A 15,416-nucleotide genomic window follows, 5' to 3' on the forward strand; every position below is an offset into this window, starting at 1 on the left:
ATTTTAAAAGATTTTTTTTGTATAAAGTTCGTGAGCCAAGCCGTTTAGAGCACCTTGCATGCCACAAAGGTGCTGTTTTTCTTGAACATATCTTAGAACTGAGTATGAGTAACTTACCCCATGACATGACTAAATTTTTGTTGGAATCCTCAGATGTTCAAATTCGAATTGTTGTGCATTCTGAAATGTCTTGAAAGAAATAAAAGAATTTCTGTTTTTTTTAGGACATAATTTCTATATATTTATTTTAGTAATAAGAGCAATTTTTAAAATGTTTTTGTATTAATTTCTTTGTTTGGTGTCTTGAAGACTGTTTAACATATTGTAAATATCTAAAAACGTATTATAATGATTTTTCTCTTAGTTTTTTTTTTTTAATTTAATTCTTTTTATTTTTTCTCTTTTTTTAATTTTTAAATTTTAACTTTTACACCTTTTTTTCTTATATTCTTATAATATTGTTTTTGTTGTTGTTTCTTTAACGATATTTTCTTTTATACTTAAGTCATACTTAAAACCATGTAAGGAAAACTATTCATAAGTATCAATTGAATTTTTTTAAAACATTTTCTAGTGTTTTTATTATATATATATATATTTAATCTCGTGTTTTGTTTAAATATTTTGTATATATATTTTTTTTTGTTTTTTTATTTTATTTAATTCCTTTGACATTAAGTATACAAAGCTTAAATTGTATTTTGTGAAAACATTGTTGATTTTTTGTTTAAAATATTTTCGGTGTTTTTTTTTGTTCTTATTTTTTTTTTTGCTAAAATATAACATATATATATATATTTTATTAGAATGGTTTAGTATGTGATAATTCTTTTAAAAAGATTTTTTTGTTTTTTTTTTTTTTTTTGTACAAGAATTTACAATATATATACATAATTTTTACTTTACATAGTTTATGAATAGAAAAAGTACCTACTTAGGTTATATTATTTATATATTTTTAATGCATTTTTTTTTCTTTTGTTTTTAGACAGAAGATAACAATAATAATTGCTGTTAATGTATGTGATGTGCTTAGAACTATATATTTTTTTTGTTTTGTTTTATTTACATGCAATGAATTAAATTTAATTTATTAATAAAAACACACATTTAAGTAACTACTTATATAAAACTAACACTTAAATGATTTTATTTAAAATATAAGAAAAAATTGCTGTTTGCCTTTTTAGAATATGGTTTTTTTTTTTAAATACTTATATTTAATCGTTATTTTGTTTTTATTTCTTAAACATTTAATTAATTTACAGTTTTTATATATTTATTATTCATTCAATTTGAATAAAATGTTAAATGTTTTTTTTAATGAATTTTAAATGATATTTACAAATTAATTCTACTTTTCGTTTTTTTTTTAAGTTAGAAATGTATTTCAATTCTTCGTAGAAGTTTTGAGGTCCCAAATTGTTTCATTTTTTTTTTCAAATTTATTTTACAAAAATGAGGCATCAAAACTTTTTTTTTTGAAAATTGGTTTGATACACAAAATCTTTTTTATATCATACCATTTTTTTTTTTTGATTCTACTAAGCAAGCCGATAATCGGGCTCAGGATTATCGATTTAATTAAGTGAATCTTTTTGTTTTGGTTTTCAATATTTTTGTGGTTAACTGTTTTACAATGTAAAATAAAATTAATTTAATTAAATTAAAATGAGATGAAAAATTGTTTTTTTTTTTTTTTTTTTTAAGAAATAAATTAAGAAAAGTAATTTTTTTTCATATTCCATTAAATTGGGGGAGGAAACCTCTTTTAATTTATTTTTTTTTATGAAACGGTTTTAACATAGCACCATGAATTCGTTGTTTTATTTTGTTAAAAAAAAATAAGAACTTAAACAAAATTAAAGAATTTTTTTATTTAAAGTTTAAATATGATAAAATTGTTAAAAACAAATATAAAACAAAAAAGAATTGAAAAACAAAAATATTTTTTCTTAATTTTAAACACTGATGTGGTTTTTGTAATCCTTATACGAAAGTAAGTTCTTCTTCTTTCAAACACCTTTTATTTTTTTGTAGTGATTAGTTCTTAAAATAATTTCGAGAAGAGAAAGTTCAGAAAGGAATTCTTAATGTCCATTTCAACTTCAAGTAATGTTCAATTTAACTTATCCAAAAGTCAGAATAATTCTAAAAACCAAAGTGCTTTTTATTGTTAAATGATGAAAAACAGTTGTCTAAACAAGAAAGAATAAACCCGAAATGAATTTACATATCTTAAACTTTAAAATTTTCCAAAATCATTGGATGAATACCTTAATTATTTAATGAAAGTTGCCTGCCCTTTTTGAAATTCATCGAAACTTTCATTAGTCAGGGAGGTAGCGATAGTATTTAGCGTTTTTACCAATGAGGCTAATTTTCCATTTTTTCATAGTTTCATTATAAAAGATGAAAATGAGAGATAACAACCTTGATGAAGCAAATCAATAAAAATGAAGCGACATTAAAAAGTACGCCTGGGTCGCTCTTATTGTAACAGTTGCTTTGAATGGTAATTTGAATTCGTAATTTTGAAAATGATAATCGAATAATCGATAATCGTTTCACAGTTTGAGAATCTTCAAAGCTATTTTAAATCATGCCTGATTCAATATTTCCAAACAGTTTTAGGCTATTGATTATGTCGAAAAAAAAGGAGGTAAGGAAATTTTTTTTTTTTTAATTCATGGACTCGTTTTCAAAGAATTGATTTTTCAAAAATTAAAATTGTATTTTTTTTTTTGTTTAAATTCAGAAATGTATTTGTTCATGTAAAATCAGTTGAGTGTTTTTTTTTGTTTTTTTTTGAAGATAGTGAGAAATCAAAAAAACAATTGACATGTACCTTTTATTAATAACGGTTAATTTTTTCTAATTTATTTAATCAACATTTTTCGAGTCGTTTTTGAGAAAAATCAATTTTTGAATGTGGGGCATATGAGAGTACTAATAAGTGCTCGTCGTCATCGTATTCCCTATCATCCGTATTTTTGCACATTTGCAGAGCCATCTCTTTTCGAAAAGTATTGAAATACGGTACAATGAAGCATATTATGTCGTATGGAGAATACAAAAAATCCAAATCAAAAACTCAAAAAATTAAAAACAAAATTTTTTAAAATTCATAAATTACCAAAAATTCGAATTAAAAATATTAAAATCAGTTGGAAAAGTATATTTTGGTTCAACAAACAAATAAATATTCAATTCAGTTTTATTTTAAATTCTGTTCTTTTTATTATTTCATATTTTTTAACTGCACCTTAAAACATGTTTGGCATTTATGATTTAGTGTGATAAATTTCATTTCTTTTCGTTAGGAAATGGCCGTGCAGATCATTTTTGACACATAAAAGCTCCAAATAAGACACCACATTTCGATCGCCTAAGCTAAACGGGTGGTGGGTGATACAGATGACCCTTATAAAATTTTGAAAGAAGGTTCTTTTTAACATCTCATTTAGAGGGAATACCTTTTATACAACATTTTCGAGGTATTTCAATTTTCGACTGTTTTTTAATTAGGTCTATCTTTTGATGAGAAAAAACCTTTTTTTTTGTCGAAAATCATTTATTAACGTACAAACATACCTCCCATACAACTAGCTTTTTAGTTTCCCACAAACGAAAGATCAATTTCAATGATATTTTTTACACGAAAAAAGCTTTTACAAAGTTGATTTTTTTTTGAAAAATCTTCTTTTGAAGAGAATATTTTTTAATTTATTTTTTTTTTTTACTTTTACCAAATTTTGTATCAAAAGTTTTTAAACTTTAAACAACTTGAACTCAAAGAGCAACTTTGTGCAACCCAGCACGGTAATGACAAGCAGACTCTTCCAAAGCCTGAAATTCTATGTTACCTGTTAAATAAATGAGAGTAATTTACTTCCCTATCGTTTTGTAAGGATTTCGATATGTTTGAATCCGAAATCTGAAAAAACTGCGTGAGATTGTAAATTAAATTTAAAAATTTACTTCTATATTGCAATATTTTGAAAACGTGATATTTCAAATTTTTTTGACTTCAAATTCGTATTCATCCTATGAAATTTTAATTTTAGTTTTTTTTGCACTTTTTTTTTCTTTTTAATAATCATGATTTTTTACACCGAAATAAATATTCCTTGCACAGTTTTTTATGTCATTTTTTGTAAATTTTTAACATTTTTAATATTTTGTTTCCCATTTTAGAATAGACGTTTTCTTTTTCATTTGGATTCAGCTCATATCGTGAAAACAACGCCAAAACCACGATTTGCAAAATTGTAGTTTTGAGAACAACGGCTTCAAAGTTTTAAAAACACATTTTATGGAAACTCGTACAACGAAAATTGATAGTTTAGGCTTTTAGGCAACAGATGGAGGATCGGGATCGACGAAAATGCCAAAATACAGATTCGCGGTAAAGGATTTGTGCCGACGATGTGCATCAAAAAGTCCTTGCTCTGAACTATCATTTAAGCGGAACTTATCATCTGTGTCATAATCCATGAGTGGCATTTGCATCGGGGAAGCTAATAAAAATAATACCTAATATAAAAAAAAACAAGAAAATTTAAAAAGAATAAAGTTATAAATAAAATTAATAAAAAATAAAATTTTTAAATTAAAATTTAAAATAACAACAATAGGATCTTTGTTTGTATAACCATTAAAAAAAGATTTTAAAACATTAAGGTAAAATATTTTTGTTTTTAATTCAAAACTAAAATTAATAAATAAGAATATTAAAGAAAACTAAATTCAAAAATAGATAACCAAAACTTTTAAATGTAAGAAGCTTCTCCAATACTATTTCTTTTCTTTTTGAAAATTATTTACAATTAACGAATGTAATGTGCCTAAAAAATGTATGTTATGATTTTGATATTTGAGTTATACTTAATTTTAATGTTTTTTTTTTTTTAAGTTATATTTTTATTTTAGCGAGCGAAACCTATTTTTATACAAAGTAATAAATATATATATATGTAAAATGTTGCTCATTTAATCTTATGATATACATAAATAATTGAAAGAATAAATGAATAAATTATAACAATTTATTTTTATATATTTTGAAAGTTTTAATTTTAAATTTAATGTTAATTTTGTTTAAGATTAATTTTCCTATAGTAGATTTTTACTAATAATTATAGTATAACAATAGTGGAAGACTTCCGCTTATAATTAATAAAAAATAAAATCTATAAACATATTTATATGTGTATTTTTTTTTGTTCGTATTTTTTTGTGTTTTTTATTTTATAGTGAATATATGAAAAATAAAAATAAATTAATTTAAATTATTTTCATAAATTTAAAATTATGATTTTATAATTTAATATTTAAATTACACATAGCGAGTTCTTTTATATATATTTAATTTTTTTTTTTATAAATATTTTCTTATTTTATACATTTTTTTTTATAGAAATAGAAAATTTGTCGTTTTTTTTTATTAAAATTATTCAATTCAAATCATTTTCAGTCAGACAAGAGTTCAATTTTTTTTTTTTTTTTCATTAAATTGTGTTTTTTTTTTTTATTTTCTATCTACGGAAGTTATTTTTTTTTATTTATTTTTTTTTTTTTTGGAAACGATGTGAGTTATTTTTTTGGATGATTTTTTAAAAATTTTTTCTTGTAACAGTCAGTTAGATAGGTAATAGTATTTTTTTTATAGTGAATATTTTCTGTTTGTATCGATGGGATTCGGTGCTGCTTATAAAATAATTTTTTTTTTGTTTGTTGGCGCTGTAGTTGGAAGATACATTTTGTTGGAAAAAAGCGATTATGTTGTTGTTGTGTGAGAAGATTTTTTTGTTGCCTGGAAATAAATTAAAATAGAAAATAATATTTTTAAAAATTGCTTTTGTTCAAGGAAAAGATTAAAAATATTTATTGAAAATTGTATAATGTTGTTTACAGAATTCCAAGAACTCAAAAAATGATATCTCAATGAATACAGATTAATTATGTTTTTGGTAAACTCATCAAAGGACTCGACACATCATTTGTAAATGATTGATTATACAATACGTCCAGTTTTGTAAACACACACACACACACACACACAATAAGGATTGGTACACACATTATGAAGGAAAAATAAAATTAATGTTGGTAATGAAATTCAGATACAAAGTGTTTGTATCACGGTTAAAGCTATTCATTTGGACTTTGGACCACCTGGTGTTTTTATTTTATTTTTTTTTTCACTATCACGAATATATATAGTTTTTTGGTGAAGAAGTATTAATCAGTGTATTCATTTGTTTCATTAATGAAATTGAAATATATGCCAATGATAAATTAATGATGATTTTGTTCCCAAAGAAATTCTAATTAATTTTATCTCTCTCCTCTGTCTTGAATTGATATTGAAGAAAACCTTGCACAAAATTATATACGAAATTCAACTCAATGTGTGGATAGAAAAATTATGTACATTGTAAGTAGTTGTTTACACATTGATTTTAAAAATTAGATTGATGGGTTTTCAAACTATTGAAATGATTTTTTGGATTATTTTTTGATGTTATATTCAAAATGAATTGGAATAATAAGATATAGAAAAATATTGTTTATTATTATATCAATCAATTGGATTAAAGAAAATTAAAGTAGAAGAAGAAAAATTATATTAAACAGGAGAAAGTGTTTACATTATATTTGAAAAAAAAAAAAAATCGTAAAAAAAAATAGGTACCTCAAAAGCTTAAGATTAAATAAAATTGACGAATTAGTCTTAAGGTAAACATTTCTTTGAGGGTTAAAGTTTTTTATGTTAGTATTCATTATTATAATTTAAGAATATGTTTTTTAAAACAAAGAATTTTTGATTTTTTTTAAGTTTGTATAAAAAATTTTCAAACATTAAAAAAAAAAATGGTGTAGGTACTATTGTGGAGGAAATATTTTAAACCAAAACATAAAACGATATTTCAAGACCATTTAAAGGCTTGTTATGAAAATATTGATTTAAGAAATTCAAAATTATTTTTCTGAAAATTATATTCAATCTTAAAATAAGGTATACCAAAAACCTTTTTTTTAAATCGGTTTCATTTTCAACTAGATAGTTCTAGAAATGGATATACTGTTATTAACGGCTCCAAAAATATGTTTGTTATTTGAAAAGTAGGGCCTTATATTAAATTTAAAAGTTAATATTTATTAAAAATAAAAATTTGAAAAAACAAATACATACTAACATTTTGGTCATACGGCAAAAAAAATTCAATATTTCCTCAATGGAATAACCCACAACTATTAACTACAAAATTTTTAAAGTTGATCGAATGAGTGGTTAGGGCTGTAGCTTTTGAGACAGGCAGACCAGAATTTGTATGCATTCTCCATCATTGTAATGTTATTTGGAGTTCGATTTTTTGTACGCAACCTTAACTTGTCCTATGATATAGTATCTAACAAACAGTTTTAAAAAACGAAAAAATTTGATTTTTTTTTAAATCCAAAACTGTATTTTTCGCTTTTGTTTATTTTTTTTTTTTATTGAAATCAGTAAAATCGGTTACGAATAAATCAGAAATGATAAATGTCTGATTGTTTTCTCGAATTTCTATTCGAATCCTAAACTTGCCCAATAGCTCACGGAAATTAGTCAAAAAAAGGGCATCAAAACCCATTTTCGCGATTGATGAATATTTAACCATATACACTTAATCTGAGTGAGTTTCAATGTTTTGCAGTAAGAGTATCAACTCTAAAATGCACTTTCAAAGTACCTACATCATCATGTTCTTACAATTTCCAAAGAGGAACAATTAAATCGCTAAGAAAAACAAAGAACTAGAGATTTAAAACAAAAAAAAAATCAAGTCCAATAAACTCTTGCACCGTTTTTGCCCTCCTTTTAAAAATTTTAAAATACAAAAATAAGAACAGGTTTATCTCGTATCTGTTTTAAAGAAATAAATTTTTTATTTTCTCATTATATTAATTTTTTTATTATAAAAGCTTACAAAAAAAATTATGCAATTTAAAAGCCAAGTATTTCTTCTTAAGAATAAAATCATTTTTAAATTTTTACAATGCGCAAAAAGTATCAAAATAAAATTTATGGAATACAATCATTTTCATCAAAAAAAGCAAAAACAAACATTTATTTTTATGTTCTTAGGCTATGGAATAAAATTTTTTGTTTGACAACCTATACAAATATATATACCATGTGAAAGCTTATTATTTCACCTTTCATAAGACTTATCAATCTCATTTCAAAGATGCCTACAAGAGAATTTAGAATTTTTTAAAGTCAACCATGTCGAATTTCCAGACTGAGATTACGGTACTTCCCACTGTTCGGGCTGTTCGGGGGGCAACAGATCTCCACAGGTGTTTTGAGGTATTTCGCAAGTTTCTTGATTTAACATTGTATAGCTGGTAGTTAGTCTACCGTTATGTGTGATATACCAAATGAAAGGTAATTGTATCAGAATGCTCATAAAAGTTTAATAAAATTTCGAAGTCATGGTCTATCATTATTCCATATACTTTATTTCTGTATCTATTAAAGAAAAAAAGATAAAAATCGGTTAAAAACGGTCAAAAAACGTGTTTTTTAAAAACTTGTTTCTTCCGTTATTCAGTCAAAAACTCACTAAACGATTCCAAGTTCTTGCACATGTTTGCATAAGGCCTACATGTCCTATATGTTTGAGATTTTTTGAACGCTAAAAAAGCTAAAAATCAAAAATTACCCAAAAATACCAATACAAAACAAGGTGTTTTTCAAAAATTCATATTTCGAAACGCAGAGTGTTGGAAAAAAAAATCAGTATCAGAAACATAATTTTTCCCCTCATCTTGCAACTGGCACCTTTAGAATTTTCAAAAAAAATGTCCTTCATCCAAAATCATCATTTTGTAATAGCCCCAACACGTGTACAACATTCAAACAAAATGTTATAGCTTAGTTTCAAAATTTTTTAGAAGTTTTTCTTAAATGCCGTTATTCTTAAATTAATCTCATCTATCTATAGCAAAAAAAAAAGCAATTCTCTACAACTTCGCGTTTAGATTTTAGCCCAAATTTCATCTTTCCGTTTTAGCCCTGTTTACCCTATTAAATGACGGAATTTTTAAAAATCCTTCATTTGGATTAAGCTTTAGGTTATTATCTTTCAAATAAGCTATAGAAGATTTTTTATCTCTAATAGTTTATTTTTAATATTGAATTGAAATTTTTTGCCGCACTGCGAAAGTGCGAGAGTGTAACGTTAGAAAATGGCGTCACTTTTTTGTGGTGGCTGCCATGGTTCATCGATTTATAAGACGATATCACTTCAAAAAAAAAAAAAACACAATTTTACAAAACGTTAAATCTTATCTTACTATTTTATTAAGTCATAAGACTAGGCGGCCTTTATAATGAAAATGCAAACTATACCACAATGCTAACAGGCTCAGGTGCCACTACAACATAAGTCACGCTCAAATTCAATTGTTCCAAGGATTCATTCATTCAAACATTTTAAACTTATTATTATTATTATGACCCTCTTCCCTTTTCGAATTCCAAAAATCCATTTATTAATATTCGCATGCAGAAAGCAAGTACTTAATTTTAATTTTAAGAGCTCATATTTCGAAGGAATATTTTGTTTCAGTATTTCAAACAAAATTTGGAAACGGAAGTAAAAATCAAAATGGTAGCAAAAAAAAAAAAAAAAACACTCTAATCGTTGACTTTCCACGAAAAACTATCCACATATTGTAACAGATTTTTTTTTTAAGAACTATCACTATTTTTGCAAAATCGTCAAAAATTCGAAAAAGTGTTTTTTTTTTCCTGTTGTTTCCTTGTATTTTCGAAAGCTTGTAAGCTTAGGCTTTACTCTGCTTTCTAGATTGTGAGCCTTTCTCCTTGCTTTGCGTTCTTGTTCTTTCGAGATTTTGGACTTTATAGTTTTTGTCTTAATCAAATGTGGAGGTAAGTTAAATTATCATAAGTTTAAATTCGTTACTAAAGTAAATAAAAATGTTAAAAATCTGTCAATAAAAGCTACATGTTAAAAAACTTTCTTTCTTCTTAGACCGTTTAAAACCCAGTTTTGGGGTATTTTTACATAGAACGTCAAGCTGATATTCCTGCAAAAACATCGAATGAGTTTGAAAGCAACGTTTACTGATACCATGGTTGATATTTGTTTTGTTTTGATCAATATTACTATGATGCAAAAACATTTTCATCACAATAACAATTTCCAGAGGAAAATATTTTTCAAAAGTGTGATGAAAAAAAAAATTAATAAAAAAAAAAATAATAGTTTTTGTTTATCGAACTCAAAACTAATTAAGATAAAAAATAAACGATACAAAAAAAAAATTTGCAATGTTATCGATATAACAGAGAAGAGTAAATTTAAACCACAAAAAAAGAGTGTTTGTGTGGCTCTATGGTGAATAGCTGGATATTTTATGAATTTATTTTTTTTTTGTATCTCCTTTGGTCGATTAAATTTTTTTCCGTTGTATTTACGATGTGAAATACATTCATTTAAACGATTTCCATTTTTATTTTTGCCTTTTATGATCCTTCACGATGGCTATTTGCAAGTATTTGCATTTTAATTAAACTGCCTCGTCATATAAAGGGTTAACCATCAGTCTGCTATGAACTTTAACTGTTTTTCTTTTTTTGAAGTTATACTTCTTATGGGAGGGTGGGTATGAAAATTTACTTTTTGACAAGAATGTCAAAGGGATTATGACGCGATCACCCTGGGTAGCAGGGCTGTCGTTTCACCTTTAGAGTAGGCAGTACTTTAGTATTTAAAAATGTAGTACGCCGCAGTACGGCAAACATAAAACACACAACACGTTGCAAGTTACATGTTTCATGTGGCAAGTTGCATGTGGCAAGTCGTATGTGGCAAGTTGTATGTGGCAAGTTGCGTGTAGCAAGTTGCATGTGGCAAGTTGCGTGTGGCAAGTTGCGTGTGGCAAGTTACATGTGGCAAGTTGCATGTGGCAAGTTGCATGTGGTAATTTCCATGTGGCAAGTTGCCAGGGTTGCAAAAAGCTCACATTTCAGCTCAGCTCACAGCTCAGCTCAAATTTGAGCTAGGTACCATAGCTTAGCTCATTTGAGCTGAGCTGAAAGTGAGCTGAGCTGAAAGTGAGCGCCTCAACTTCCAACGCCTATATCTCGGAATTTTGAAAAAAATGAAAAAAAAAATTTTGATGCCAAAAGGTAGCGGGGACTCTAACCTACATTTGGGTACAACTCTCATTCCTGTAGGTCTACGCGTTCTCAAACCGGGAGAACTTAAAAGTAAAAAAAAAATAGGCACGATTCTGAAAAAATAGGCATGATGTGGCGGTTTAACATGGAAGGCGATTTTTTAAAAATCTGATAATGTGCAAAGCGTAGGCCCATGACACAAGCTATCATTTGGCATCACTCCCAAAAATTGCTCTCAAGCGGTTTAATTTCCAGGAGCGTTCAAAGATTCGGGGATTTTTCGAAAAAAGATTTTACCCCAACTTTCAAACGCGATTTTCTCGGAATTTTGAAAAAAATCGAAAAACCGGATTATACCACTATCGGCTAGCTGAGAATATAAGCTTTCATATGGCACCACTCCCCTGTCTCTAGATCAAAGCGTTCCAACGACTATATCGCGGAATTTTGAAGAAAATGAAAATAAAATTTTTTGATGCCAAAAGGTAGCGGCGACTTTAACCTACATTTGGGTACAATTCCCATCCCTGTAGGTCCAGGCGTTCTCAAACCGGGAGAACTTAAAAGTAAAAAAAAAATAGGCACGATTCTGAAAAAATAGGCATGATGTGGCGGTTTAACATGGAAGGCGATTTTTTATAAATCTGACAATGTGCAAAGCGTAGTCCCATGACACAAGCTATCATTTGGCATCACTCCCAAAAATTGCTCTCAAGCGGTTTAGCTTCCAGGAGCGTTCAAAGATTCGGGGATTTTTCGAACAAAGATTTTACCCCAACTTTCAAACGCGATTTTCTCGGAATTTTGAAGAAAATCGAAAAACCGGATTATACCACAATCGGGTAGCTGAGAATATAAGCTTTCATATGGCACCACTCCACTGTCTCTAGATCAAAGCGTTCAGCTCCCAGAAGTTTTTTCGCGCCCCCAACTTCCAACGCCTATATCGTGGAATTTTGAAGAAAATGAATAAAATTTTTGATGCCAAAAGATAGCGGGGACTCTAACCTACATTTGGGTACAACTCCCATTCCTGTAGGTTCACGCGTTCTCAAACCGGGAGAACTTAAAAGTAAAAAAAATAGGCGCGATTCTGAAAAAAAAGGCATGATGTGGTGGTTTAACATGGAAGGCGATTTTTTAAAAATCTGATAATGTGCAAAGCGTAGGCCCATGACACAAGCTATCATTTGGCATCACTCCCAAAAATTGCTCTAAAGCGATTTAGCTTTCAGGAGCGTTTAAAGATTCGGGGATTTTTCGAAAAAAAAATTTACCCCAACTTTCAAAACCGATTTTCTCGGAATTTTGAAAAAAGTCGTTAAGCGTATACCGTACGTTCTGAACCGCACAACATGTGTAAATTTCACAGAATAAATTGAAAACTACATGGACGCAAGGAGGATGAAAGAATTAATTTATTGTTCACTTGATAAAAATGTAAAAAAAATAAGTGGGGATTAATTACTTAATAATAGAAATTAAAAATATCAAATGAAATTCATTTACATAAAACTGAATGAGAAGTATAACTTCAGTCGCGTGTACATGTGTACACACACTCTTTTTTTGTTCATTTTTGGTTAATTTTTATTCGTTTATTTATTTTTTTTTCCTTTTACTAAGGATTGAACTATACTCTTGACAGTTCTGTGTGTCTGTTTTTTTTTTTTTTTGTAGACATGAAAACCAAAAAGGATCCATCATCGCCAATAAAGTACATACTCACCATATAATGGACTTAATATATGGCAAATATTTATATGGGTACTCTACGGTCACATACCTACCTCTACTCTACGTTATATCTGTCAGAGTACAAATTTTTTTTTTGTTGGTCACAAGCTTGCAGCTTTAAGTCACATAAAAGGGTTGACCATTGTGAAAGGATGGCAGGCTTGAGACAGGTGACAAATTATGTTAAAGCCCATTTCGACTGAATGAAATGAAATTAATTGCTACCAATAAACCTACGGGTGATGGGATATCATTTTAAAGCGAGGAAAATTTACAATTTACCTACATCAATTTAAAGGTAGACTCATTTAAAGGACATGCGAAGTGCTTTGCTAGCCATGCTTAAATTTTGTCCTTTTTTGTCCGGAACATTTTACGTCAGATAATTTTTTTTTTTTATTTTTGGTTCTTGAATAAATTTTAGGAAAATGCTAATTTAGGTTCATTTAGTTTTCAGTGGCATAGAAAATAATGTATTTTTGGAGTATAAAAAATGTTTGGACATGGTGTCTTACACCTACGTTAAAGTATAGTATAAATTAAAGAAAAACATTTTCAGGTAATACAAACTTGTTTAGTTTTGGAAACTGCACCTACCAAATTCTAGTTGAAATAATGAAATTCTTAGAACCTGAAGGCTTTGGTTGCAAACATTTTTAAAAGGTCGCCTTTGTGAGGCAAAATTGGAAAACGGATGAATTCCTCATAGAGAATAGAGTAAAAAAAAGTTGAATAAATAAACAAGAAACACTAGAATAACTTGATTGATTTTTTAAGAAAAATTTTTACAAACAAAATTTAATACTGAATAAATTTGAATCCTCATAGTCTTAAATTTTTCATATATGGTGAACTCTCTGGCAAAGATAACAAGATACTTTTCATCAAAATCTATGGATACCTTAGTTACAAAGATATTACAATTTTTGTAACGATCAAAATTTTCGACTCTTTTTGTTACTTTTTGAGTTTTTGTCTATAACTTGAAAAGCAAGCTGAATTTGAAAATTTCCTATCGATATGTATCCTTTTAAAATATTTTAAAATTAAAATACTGTAAAAAACTTAAGAAAAACTATTCAAAAACGAGAAAAAAACGACATTTATTGATGTTTTTAGTAAATAGTCTATTTTTATCCTTTCGGGATTTATAGATATTAAACATGTATAGTAGAAAAGAAAATACTTCATCTTTCAACATAATAGTATACAAAATTAAATACGGCTAAAATTGGAAAAAATACACACTTTCAAAATCTACTATTTTTGGTCTTTTTTAATCATTTTTCTTCAATTCCGAATTCATCTTAAAAAATCTTTTGCACTTCAATTCCGCTCTTTAAAACGTTTCAATTTACTCAGCAAGCCGTGCCCGTTCCCAATGCAAAGGGCAATCTAGATGCTCAGGCACCACAAGGTCCAAGCTCTATGATTGAGGGTAACGAACACGTCAACAAGCCCCAGCAGAAAGATTATTTCACTGGGGCTCAGAAGCGACGTATAGCTGCGCAGATAAGAGACGGCATTGAGCCCGAAGAAGCCAGGCGCAGAGAAAAGGCTAGATATGCTAAAATACTAGCAGACAAGCAGGCTGGCACATCGGTGCAACCAACTAACAAGGGCAAAAGGGAACGGTCAGCTGACAACTCCCCTGCAGGAGCAGCCTCGAAGAAGCATCGTGCTCACGAGAAGACCAGATTCAGCCCTAATACCAGCAAAGACAAGCCCAGCAGTGCCGCCAAAACTGGATCCAACCATGGAAAAGAAGGTAATCAATCACGACCAAGCACATCAGGGGGCTCCTATCGGGATGCCACAGCCCAATGTAAGGTCGCGATTATGCACTTTCTCCATCCTTTACAAACACTTACGGAGCGCGAAACCAAACTGGTCAGAAAAAGCGTTCTGGAAGAAATGGACAAAGCAGACAAAAACTGTCCAGCAATTAAGTTTGTAGCCGTCTCGGACAGAGACGGATGGCTCTCGTTTACCTGTCAGGACACAGAGACCAAAAAATGGCTCATGTCTACGGCAGAAAAAATAAAGCCATGGAAGGACGCAAAACTACGTGTCACTCAGGGCAACGATATACCCAAGCAACACGTTTGCGTTACTTATGTCCCGGAAGATGAAAATCTCACCAAAGACATTTTTCTAAATCGGCTTGGAAAACAAAACACCGATTTAAACACCAAAGGATGGAGAGTCCTCAGGATCATCAAAGAAAAAAGTGGCGGTCATCACGTCACTTTCTCTGTCGATGAGAAATCCAAGGACTCCATTCTGAAGTCAAAGTGCAAACTGTTCTTGAATTTCTCTCAGATCCAAATTAGGATCAAGGCAAACTCAAGACAGGAAGGCACTGGCACGCAAGGAAACAACAAGGGCGATAGTTCTAAGGACCTTGCAACAACAGAGGAAGCAAAAACAGATGCTCCTACAATCAGTGGGTCAACGGTAGAAGTTGCCAACCCCAGGAAGT

General features: G+C 28.6%; 1 protein-coding gene across 1 annotated transcript in view; it reads right to left on the reverse strand.

Moving 5' to 3' along the window:
- Positions 1–5,587: 5,587 nt before the first annotated feature.
- Positions 5,588–15,416, reverse strand: part of LOC129916516 (alpha-2C adrenergic receptor) — a 297,933-nt gene continuing 288,104 nt past the window's right edge. Inside the window, exon 4 of the mRNA XM_055996515.1 lies at positions 5,588–5,815. The gene's annotated coding sequence lies outside the window, so the exon portion shown is untranslated. The remainder of the gene's footprint in view (positions 5,816–15,416) is intronic.

This window comes from Episyrphus balteatus, chromosome 3 (assembly GCF_945859705.1).
Source record: "Episyrphus balteatus chromosome 3, idEpiBalt1.1, whole genome shotgun sequence".
NCBI classification, from domain to species: Eukaryota; Metazoa; Arthropoda; class Insecta; order Diptera; family Syrphidae; genus Episyrphus; species Episyrphus balteatus.